General features: G+C 39.1%; 1 protein-coding gene across 2 annotated transcripts in view; it reads left to right on the forward strand.

The window, feature by feature from the left end:
- CNTNAP5 (contactin associated protein family member 5) overlaps positions 1 to 11,935 on the forward strand; it is a 464,696-nt gene that overhangs the window by 78,027 nt on the left and 374,734 nt on the right. The window lies entirely within an intron of this gene.

Below are 11,935 nucleotides of genomic sequence, written 5' to 3' on the forward strand. Positions count from 1 at the left end.
GTGTGAATTCTGATGTATGAGTATAGCAACGTAGAGCAGATCTATGAACAAATCTTGTTTTAGAGATTCTGGCTCTACTGTTTCTTCAACGTGGAACAGTGGAGCTTTCTCTCTCCTCCATTTGTTGTCTTATTAATATCTTCTGTCTTTCCAGATGCAGCGTGTTGACTTAGTTGACAAGTGCTTACTGAGGTCAGACCACATGCCAGGCATTAGGGCTGAAGCATGCTGCTGGGTCCACAAATCCTTTTTGATCAGCCTCCTTGATTGCACAGTGGGAATCAAGTCCCCTTCCTCCGTACACCTGAGCCCATCACCATTCTAGATTACACTACATTACATTTTAAATTAATTTAAGTGTCTTTTGTCCCCCACTGGACTGTGACTTTTGTTGTCCAGATACATTAGAGAAAATCAAGTTTAATAGTAAAGGACATGACTTAATCATCAAGATCAGGTCAGATTATTGGAAAGCCTCAAATACCAATAAGTGAACAAAAAGGCCTGTTGAACCGCTGGGAAAAGCAGAAGGGCTTGGGTCTATGAGTCAGACAGACAGGTTCAAAATTCACCTCTTCTTATTCTGTGACCCTGGACAACTTCTTAATTTTGTCTCATACGTAGGAGAAAGTGTATTAGTTATTTATAGCTATGTAACAAATTATACTAAAATTTAGTGGTTGAAAACATTGATCATGTCTCAGTTTCTAAGAACCAGGAATCCAGGGCCACTTTGGCTGTGTAACTCTGGCTGGATGCAGTCATCTCAATGTTCGAGTGGGGTAGATCTCCTTCCAAGTACACTCGTGGGGCTGTTGGCAGGCCTCAGAAGATCTGCTTCCAAGCTTAACCCCATGGTCTCCCCAGGAGGCTGCCTCATGAAATGACAGCCCTAACCCCAGAGTGAGTGATCCACAAGACACTGGGACAAAAGCCAGTCTTTGTCATGTTGTGCTCATTAGAAACAAGCAAATTAAGCCAAGAAAATTATAGAAGGGTATGATATTAGAAGCCATCAATCATTGGGGACGCTCTTAGAATCTACCTATAGCATGAGATGAAAAGTTAAATTCTTACATCACAAGACTCTAATGGCGATTAAATGAACTAGTGGATCTAAAATCCTTAGTGCAGTGTTGGAAAGCTAGTTGACATTTTTTTCCCTTCCATTCTGATTCAAGACCTATATCTAGAAAAGGTTTCACTCCATAGAGTCATAAAAACTGAGTGAATTTGTGTAGTCACAGTACTTTTCAGAAATGCATAAGATTCCTTTTAATGGAGGTGAGTTAATAACTTAGAAACATAATATTTTTCATGCACAGAGTTATAAAAGTTAACGCTGCACTTGAAGAAGAAAAACATAAGCCGACATTGGGCTATTTCCATGTAATTGGTGACATTTTTGAGCACAGGGTCTTGTGGGCTTCAGGTAAAAAATGCAGCTTTAACACAGTGCAAACCCTGCCAGAACTTTGCTCTAAAACATCCAGGCGCTGTGCTGCCTGGATTATTAGCCCATGTCAGCCCATTAAAACCTGTTTACAAGGGAGAGGGTGGCTGAAAAGCTGCCATGTTACCCAGCTACCAAAAGAGAAAAAAAACCATCAGTTATTTCAGGCCTGGCTCTCAAAAAAAACAAGTAAAAGGAGGTCTTTAAAATGTGCTGACTGAGTTCCTGAAGTCTGTCTCAGAAGTCTCTTGCTTGATTCTTTCCTCAGTTTTGGAAAAAATTGAGCTTATTTCATTTTTCTTCAAAACAAATCAAGGCTTGTGCCTGCTGGCATTTTTCTACCTGGGGGAAAAAAAGACAGAAAATAAACAAAAACAGCCTTCCTTTCCCTTACATTAATGAGGAAACTTGTTTCCCAGCTACTAGAGATCATAGTAGCATTACAAAAGATGAAAAAAATCTTTTTCATATAAGAAACTAGAAAATAATGACCATTGTCCCAATAATTTGTAAGGGTCAGTGGGGTAAACTTTGACACAGGGTACATCATGGAAAACAGAAAATAGCACCACATATTATTCATTGGACAGGAAATCCAAATATTTCAAGATTTATTTCAGACTAGTTCAGGTGTTTCTAACATCCTAGGTCAGAAAAAGAAGATAATCCCTGTAGAAAAGCAGGGCATCAATGCCAGACTCATCCACTCTTGTTCCCAGAGCTTTGTGCGGTGCACATAGCTTGGGGACACGGTGGAGGGTGGTTATTTGGGGTTTTTTGCAAGGAGATCAGGAAGAGAAGTGCAAATTGAATGCATCCTCAAATTAGAAGGCATCTAATTTTACTTCTAGGGGATGAAGTTTCCAGAAGATGAAGGGCAACAGTGTGATCCCTCTATTTTCTTTATTTTCTATCTTTGCCATGTTTTTTCTTAAAAGCCTTGTACATGTGCATACAAGGACTAGCCGAGGACAGTATTTCACTGGACATAATGTGAGAGTAGAATCAACAACGATGTGGCTCTCTTGAGGGTAAGGCATTGAGCTAGGACCTGTCACATAATAATGCAGAAAAAAAATGAACTCGTAAAACTTAGGAAGTGGTTACTATTTTGGCAACATGCATAGGAGGAAATTGAGAATCAGAAATTAAGTTAAAATGACCAAGACAGTGTTCAACATCAGGCCTTTCCTTTGGATTTTCAAGTTCATGGTGTTTACACTGTATCTTGCTGCCAACCATGTTCGTGTTTTTATATTGTGAGTTGTTTAAATAATTCAAAGTAAATTCTTCTTTAGATAAAAGATCTACAGACAAATGTACAATAGACTATTAAGGAAAATAGATTTAAGATCTAAAGTTTGGTTTCCCAAATCATTTTACTTGGTGGTCCTGTCATTGACAGATTCTTAAGTAGAATTGACACAAGGTGGTGAATCCAGTGTCTTTATAGACTTGTGATCTACTTTAGCTAAGGTTGCATGTATCATATTGCAAAGTAAATCATATATATATCTGTATATCAACAAACACTCATACATACACACACACACACAGACACACACACCAATATTCATTGAGTATACATGACATACTTTTTTCAGACCTTTAAAAAAGCTCAGTGCCTATTACTTAGTAAGATTATCATCTAAATAGCTAAGCACTAGGGTACTAAGTGACATGAGGTACTAGTAAGAGCCTGTCTGCTTTTGAACACTTTGCTCTGTGTTGCACAACTGTTCCCATTCTAGTTGCCCCTGTACTGCAACCCCACATGGAAAGCTGGGGGCTGCACAGGAGCAGCGAGAATACCATCAAAATGTCCTGCTATGTGGAGAGCCTTGCCATTTCCTCTTTCAGGAATCAGAACAGCCACTTCAGCGAATCTTCAATGAGTGAACAAATACCTGGTTTTCCTACTTCATGCATTTCAAACCCCAGTTCTTTAGCACTTCTCCTCTTTTGAGGTACTGGTGTCATGGGGACCACTCTCTCTCTCAAGTCCTCACCTGTTCATTGAACAATAGAGACCGTGTTCTATTTTTTAATGAAGGAAATGGTTGCTGTTTAAAAAACCTCTTAAAACGATGCTTAGAATGGAGACTGGTATTGTTGAAACCAACCTGAATTCCTAAGAAAACAGGAAATTGTATAAAAGTAAAGGTGACCACCTGGTTTCCTTCTTTGGAGAATCAGGACAGAATGTTTTAAATTTTGTGTGACATTAAGTAATCTAAAGAAACAGCTGGTACCACTGTAGTCATTTTGAAAGTGATCTGACATTTTCAAAGTTATTTTTATTGTTGTGTTGGGGTAGTGCTGGGGAATGAAAATAGGATGAAAGAGATCTGGGGGCATCAGTCATTAAAATTTGAAGTCTGCCTTTTCTACTGTAGCCCTTCTCGAAGTATCAGCTCTCCATTGAAGAGTGAATCTGGGCCAAGAGCTTGAACTCAGGCCACAGGGTTTAGGACTGCAACCCAGCTGTGCTCTGTGTAGATGTAGAATGTGGGTATGCTTTTTTCTGTTAAACCTCATTGTCCTCCATTACAAAAGGAGAGAGCTGGTCTAGAATTGCTCAAGTTCCTTCTAGACCTTTATATGAGTTCTTGAAGGAAAACAGTAAGTCAACACTGCCCCTTATGATAAATCATCAACCCCAGAGTCTTCTTTGGAAAATAGGGTAAGTGGGCTTGACTAGGGGGTATTTGGAGCCCTGTCCCTTGCCAGAGGTCATGTTTCACAACTCCCAAAATTGTGGTGCATTTTATGGAGTAAGAAATGTGGACTTGGCCTCTTTCTTACAATGATTGTGTGAATCAGATGCTTGGATGTCCCAGAAAGGTTATGCACATGACTCTCAGAGACCCATACAGAGTTTGGTGCCAAAGATTCAAATCTATTTATTATTATTTTGTTTTGCTTTGGTAACCTTTTTAAAATCACACTAGAATACTGTGTGTGTGTGTGTGTGTGTGTGTGTGTGTGTGTGTTAGTAACAGGGTTATTAGAATAGTAAGGCATTCAAACTACATTAATAGAGGAACTTGTAGGTACTGGAGCTATTTCATGTGGAGTGAAAACAAGACAGAAACATGATAAGGGTCTTTGCATATGGTATAAGCTTTCTCACAGATGAGGGTTTTTATGTGTTTATGTCACTGCAGGAAGTACAACAAGCACAGTAAGACCAAATGGCAGAGAAACCACTTTTGGTTTTTCACTAGAGAATATTCTATTCAGAGCTTTCCAGCTTCAAAGTATATACTGCTTTGCTATCACTAGAAGCATCAATCCCAGAGTGAAATTGTCAAGATTAAGGAGTGAGACTCAGCACTACTGAATGGAAACCTGAAAATAGAGGAGGAAGTCTCCAGACTTCTTATCCAGCAGCTGGGCACTGCTAATGAATATAAGAAATTGAAAGCCAATCACCAAGCACAGAACGGGATTCCTGGGCAAAAGGAAACACAATCAGCAAAGATCCAGAAATCAACCAGATGCCTTGGAAAAGTTTTCAGTTGAGGCAAATGGCTTATTGAAGGGGCCATCTCAGGTCATCCCATTTAATTCTTAGCTAAAAGCAATAGTGTTCATCTTATTTCCTCAACCACATTATAATTTCTCAGTATTTCTATAGTTCCTTGAATAGTAAGAATTAGAGAGAAGGCATTCTGAAAATACCAATTAAGCAATCTATTTTAATCAGTTGTTAATTTTCTATACTTAGTAAACGGCTGTGATTGACTTTTTCTTTCTCTGGCTGAAGAGCTGATGAAATTCTAGCAGCATAACCTTGATCAGCAGCCATAAAGGATGTTTATTTGATGATTATTTAACATCATGTTTACATTAAATATTATCTCAGAGCTATGGTCAACACCATCCCACTTATCTGTTAGAACTTATCTCAATGGTTAGTTTCTTAAGAAACCTTTCCATAGCAGGTCAAATGCCCTGTGATCCAGTCTTCTAGGTTTTTGTTTGCTTGTTTGTTTGTTTTCCTTTGTAGCAATGCCCTAAGTATGTGTTTATATGTATGTATTAATTTTCTAGGACTGCCATAACAAACTGCCACAGATTAGGTGATGTAGAAATTTATCTTCCTACAGTTTTTGAGGCTAGAAGTTTGGGATCAAGGTGTCAGGATGGTTAATTTCTTCTGAGGGTCTCTTACCTGGCTTAGAGATGGCTGTCTTCTCCTTATGTCTTCACATGGTGTTCCCTCTGTGCCCATCTGTGTACTAATATTTTATTTTTGTAAGGACACCAATCATATCGGATATGGGCTCACTTATATGACCTCATTTTACCTTACTTACCTCTTTAAAGGCCCTGTCTCCAAACACAGATATCTCCTCAGGTACTGGGGGCTAGGACTTCAGCATATGAACTGGGGTGGGGAACAATTTGGCCCATAACTATGTATATTAAACATATGTCTGTTTAATTGACTGTTTGGTGCTCCTTTCACCATGAGAATGCACAGATCAGTAGGAACAAGAACACTGTCTTTCTTGCCAAGGTCTAGTGCAGCACCTTGCTTATAGCAGGTTTTCCATAACTTATTTGTTTCATGCTTGAGCAACTGTCTGAATGAAGTAACTGGTGGAATTGACCTCCAAAACATTTCTAAAAGATATCATTTTAAAAGTAAAAAAGAGTTAATAGTGATTTTTTTCAAACATTCATGTTACAATAATTATATGCTGCAGAATCTGTCAAACTCAAGAAAGAGCTATATGCAGGGCAAGTACTAATTAGATAAAGGCCAGTGGAGCTCCCAGAGGTGGGGGGGAGGGTGTCTGGGAGAGCTGCATCGTGAAGGATTGAAGTGTTCACTCTGATTAATACTTGTAGCCAGATGGTTTTAGGCTACAGCCCTGCAATTAACAGAGCTGCTCCCCAAATATTGCCCTCTTTCAGATAAGCCATTTGTATCTAGCCACCATCTGCACATCAAATAAACATGATAACTTAGTGAACTTCATCCTCTGCTTCAATTAAGTTGTCATCAATGTCTCTGTGCTTTAGCTAAGATAAAGTTGATGAGAAAATCCTATTAGCAAGGGCAAAAAACTAGATAGCCATGAGACCAGCACTGTCACAACAAGCCGTCTAGATTAGCACAGATTTCGAGTTTCAGAAGACAGAAATATAATGAGGCATTCCGTTTTATGGGAAACTGAGAAATGCAATTGCCTGAGCTTCAAGATATTAAGCAAAGGTTGGAAATGTTTATCCCAGTAGTTACCTCTTGGGCATGTTTAACATTCTCAGGTCTGAGTAATAATAAAGGAAGCACTTTATTTCTTTTTCTTTTAATTAGAGTTTATTGGGGTGAGAATGGTTAGTAAAGTTATATAGTTTTCAGGTGTACAATTATGTAAACATCATCGATATATCACATTGTGTGTTCACTACCCAGAATCAGTTCTTTCATCACCATATATTTGATCCCTTTTACCCTCATAAATCATCTCTCTCCCCTCTTACCTTAACTTACACTTTCTTCTTCACCACACACTCAAAAGGAGAAGAGAGGAAGCTAGACTGTTGTGATTACATCAAAATAATGGAATAGTCAAATCTGCTATCACTGCCTTTGCTCTTTCATATTTTCTACTTTAATGATTTTCTCCTATAATTCACTTTGCCTCCATTTAATTCAGGAGGCTGTTGAAGTGTCTAGTCTGGGGCTGGTTCTATACTCAGACCTGAGGATGGAGGCATTGCCCTGTGGGAGCTCACAGGCACTATTGGGAGGGGTGGTATTGGGACATTTATCATGTAATAGGACACACACTCAGGATGTCGGGATAGCTTAGAGGAGAGGCACCAGGATGGGTGAGAAAGAGAAGGCTTCCTAGGGGCAGGAACATCACAGCTTGGTTTTCAAGAGTGAATAGAATTTGGCTGAGCAAGGAAGAACAGAAAGGATGCTCCAATTAAGGGAGAGAAATAAAAAGAAGTCGAGATCTAGAAGTGTAGACTCACAGGTGCTTAGGGTGCCCAGGTCACAGAAGGAAAGGAGGACAGACCAAAGATGCCACAACATTTTTGTCAGGGACCCTGAGTTTGAGCTGTATCACGAAGGTGATAGAGAACTGTCTGTCTCTGGAGTTGAGCTTCATTTTTATCAGGTGGATGTTTGAGCTGAAGATTCAAGTATACACTAGAGAAACCACACCTTCACCATCCACACAAACATGTCTTATTTCCTGTCTGACTCTAGAGAATGGCAAACCCAACAGTTTTCCTCTCTTATGCTGACCAAGGGTTTTGAGGATACAGGTTACCTTGATATGTGAGTCCGGCTTTAAAGACTAGGAAAGGTTTACCTGTGATTTGTAGCCCAGGCTCCAGAGAGGGCTCTGTTGCTCACAGTTGGCAGTGGAATTCAGCTGGTCTGATGCTCAATCAATCAACAAGCACTTGGAGAGGGCAGAATGTGCCCTGTTGATGCTGGGGGCAGGACATCAAAGCATTACTCAGACTCCAACCCCTGGAACTTCTAATCTCATTGGGGAGATCAGACTTACACAGATGAATCATTAATTAATACTTCAAGGCAGTAAATAATATGAACTAAATGAATGGATCAAACAGCAGATGTTACAAAGAATTTGGAAGGAGGAATCACTATATGCTGGTCTTGTCAAGAAAAGTCTCCTTCATTCATTTCCTGGTTTGTTAACTTATCCATTTAATCATTCAGCACTTTTTATATGCTCTTTACCGTGCTAGATGACTATGCTAGAAAGTAAAAAATATATATGTTTTCTGTCCCTATAGTTTAGGAGTGGAAGCACTAGGACCAAACCTGGGCATTGGAGAAGAATTTGGATAGTGGGGGAACTGGGAAGATAACATAAGGTGCAGAGAGGCTGGGAGTGGAAGTGACAATTAGTTAAGTACTTTCCCTTAGAGAACAATACACTAGCCCAGCGGTTCTCAACCTGTGGGTCGCGATTCCTTTGGGGTTTGAACGACCCTTCCACAGGGGTCACCTAAGACCATCGGAAAACAAAAAGATATTTACATTAAGATTCATAACAGTAGCAAAATTACAGTTATAGAGTAGCAACGAAAATAATTTTATGGTTGGGGGTCACCACAACATGAGGAACTGTATTAAGGGGTCACGGCATTAGGAAGGTTGAGAACCGCTGCACTAGCCTCACTAGAGTAGGGAACTTGTGGAGGAATATCAGGAATTAAGACTGAGAGTACAGGTGGAGACTTGATTGCAGAAGGCACAGACTATAAAAATAAGTAGTATGAGTTTCACTCTCAGGGCTCCATGACTCACCAGAGAGATATTTGCTGTGAGGTTGACAATAACTTTGTCTTCAGGTAGTTCAATCTAATAAAGTGTCCTGCATCAGAAAGAGGTCAGAGGCAGAGAAAAGAGGAAGGCCATCACAAAAATTCCCAGCTGCTATGGTAAGGGATAGAATAAGTGTTGGCGAGGGGATGTAAGAAATGAGTGAATTCAATCTAATGTATGAGTAGGTGGGGAAGGGTTAATAGATTTTGATAATTGATGGAAAAATGGTATCCAACAAAACAAAACTCAGGATCTATAATAAATTATAGTGTAATGGTACCAACAATTGTGATCTGCTCTTTTATGACGTGATTGACATTTTAAGACTGCCTTATTCAATTATTTATATAACCCCACTTTGTTCTCTCAAAGATTGAAACTACCTTTGAACTATAAAGTAAAGCTGTAGGTATGGCAGGATATGGAAAAACAGCTGAATTGGGTTTTGTGGGGGAGATAAAGCCTTAAAACTTCCAAATCATACCAGGTAATTCTTTCTCTATTTTACAGATGAGGAAGCAGGTGTAGAGAGATTAAGAAATTTGTCTAAATTGCTAAAAATTATAAGTGGCAGGGTCTTGAGCAAGAAGTAAAGGGTGAATAAAGATGTCAAGGAAATTTGTTTCAAGTGATTTCCAGGGTTAGAATGGGAGGCTTTAATGATTCTGCACTGGCTTAGGCTGGAACTTTGAGCGTCCAATGTGTGATATAACGACTGATGCTTAGAGGTCCTGGGACAGCCACTTGGTTCCAAAGGTTCTGTCTTCAAATCATAAAGCGAGACACTGGAATAAGATGAAGGTTGAAATGAAAAGATGTGTTAGACACTTGAGAATGAGAGAGATGGGGGTTGGGGAGGGGTGGGGCAAGGCTCTGCAATGTTCAAATTATTCCCTTAACCCAGTGGTTCTCAACCAAGGGAAATTTTTCATTCCCACCCACCTCAACCTTCCATTGCCCCACCCGACTTCCCACTCAGGGGACATTTGGTAATGTCTGGTGACATTTTTGTTGCTGGGGATGGGAACCTGTTACTAGGGTAGCTTCTAGTGAGCTAAAGATGCTGCTAAGCATTCTGCCCAAGAGGTGTACTGCAGAACATCTTATCACCAACAAAAGAATTAACTTGTCCAAAACATTCAGGAACTCTGAAAAACATTGAGAAACTCTGCTTTAAGGGAAAACCTTGCTGTTTTAAGAAAGTTTAGGGCTTCATAATATTAGTGAGTCTCATTTACTCTTAGTCTCAGTTTCATCAAACGTGAACTGTAAGTTGTAACGGTCTCATTACAAAAAGTATAAAAACAACAAATGCTCAATAATATTATTTATGTAGAAAAATAAAATCAAAGTAATAATATTTAGCTAGAATTCCAGCTTCAAACCCAAGTAGACATTCTGAGAAACACAGGTTGAATCATACTTTAATTCTTCGGACAATCTAGAAAGCACGCAAAAGGACAGGACCAAAGTTTGAACTCAGTGTTGTCAAAAAGGAAGTTGCCTTGTGAGAGTGGAAACTGGTGCAGCCACTTTGGAATCCCTGTGGCAGTTGCTCAGGTCAATGGAGTTCCCATATGACTAGGTGCACACCTAAGAGAACTGAAAACCTAGGTCCATATGAAAATGTGTACAGAAGTGTTCATAGCAGCATTGTCCATCATAACTCCAAAGTGCAAAAAACCCAAACGTCCACCAACTCATGAATGGATAAACTATTGTGGTCTACCCATACAATGGAATATCATTCAGCCATAAACATGTGCTGATACAAGAAACAACATACATGAATCCTGAAAACATGATGCTAAGCAATGGAAGCTAGTCACAAAAGGGAACATAAGGTCTGATTTCATTTACATGAAATGCCCAGAATACGCAAATCCATGGAGACAAAAGTAGATTAGTGGTTGATGAGGACTGAAGGTGGGAGGAGGATAGCTACATGTGATAGCATTTCTTTGGGGGTTTATAAAGTATTTTAAAATTAATTATAGTGGTGGTTGTCTAACTTTGTGAATATACTAAAAATCATTAAAATAATGGATTGTATGGTATGTGAATTTGATCTCAGTAAAGCTGTTCCATAAGTAAATAAATAAACAAAATAAAGCAAGCGAATCCAAGAGCAGAAAATAGCACTCGGCAGAGGTAATTGCACATCAAGTGATTGCCAGAGCAGGGCTGGGCTGGCTTCGGAAGAATGGCGAGATGGAGCTCAGTCAGGGTGCCTGACACCTCCCTTTGAATTCAGGCTCTGCCTCAGAGTAGCCATATGACCCTGGGCAGCCTCTCTGACTTTCTGTTTTAGCTTCTGTGATAGGAGGACAATACAATTTGGCCTCCAGTACTATTGTGAGAATTAAGAACTATATATTTAAAGTGCCCGGCACATTGTAGATATTCAAACTGGTAGCGTGCATCATTAGCTATTTTTACAATCGGGCTGTGTTTCAAAAGGTCATTTGCAAGTTCAGTTGCAATGATGAAAACTGTCGATTTTTCAAAGTCTGGATTTGGTTCCTGAGCAAGCACAAAGTGGCCTATTTAACCCTGTCTGTAAGGGGCTTTTTACAGGAATGCCTTAGGATGAATTTTGGAACCTGGGAGCTGCTGCTTTAAGCATTGAGGGCAAGAAGTGGAAAAGAATAAAAGTGTTTCCTATTATTTTCTCAGCTTAAACAGTTTGTTAGTTTTTTAAAAACACAATTATGAAAGTTGCACATTTTCTTTTTAGAAACTTTGAAAATTCTAGCACTCTGTATAAGGAAAACCAAAAATAATCTGTGATTCTATCATTCAATGTCATTCCAGTATTTTCTGGTTGAAATAAGTTTTAGCAAAATGAGAACCATACTACATGTACTAATTACTGAGAATTTTCCATTTATCAGGGTATCACTAGCATTCTTGGACATTATGATTTTTAATGACTATATTATATCATGTTATTAAATATACCATATTTGATTTAACTCACATAGTATTGTTGGAAATATTGGTAGTTGTAAACTTTTGCTATTATAAATAATGATGCCATGAACTCTCTTCACCATAAATCTTGGCTGTAGCTCTGTTACTATTTCAGGAGTAATTCTTCAGAATAAAATTTATGACAAATGAGGTATGACATTTTTATGGTCTTTGACACT

The sequence above is a fragment of the Hipposideros armiger genome, unplaced genomic scaffold, assembly GCF_001890085.2.
Source record: "Hipposideros armiger isolate ML-2016 unplaced genomic scaffold, ASM189008v1 scaffold_665, whole genome shotgun sequence".
Lineage (NCBI taxonomy): Eukaryota > Metazoa > Chordata > Mammalia > Chiroptera > Hipposideridae > Hipposideros > Hipposideros armiger.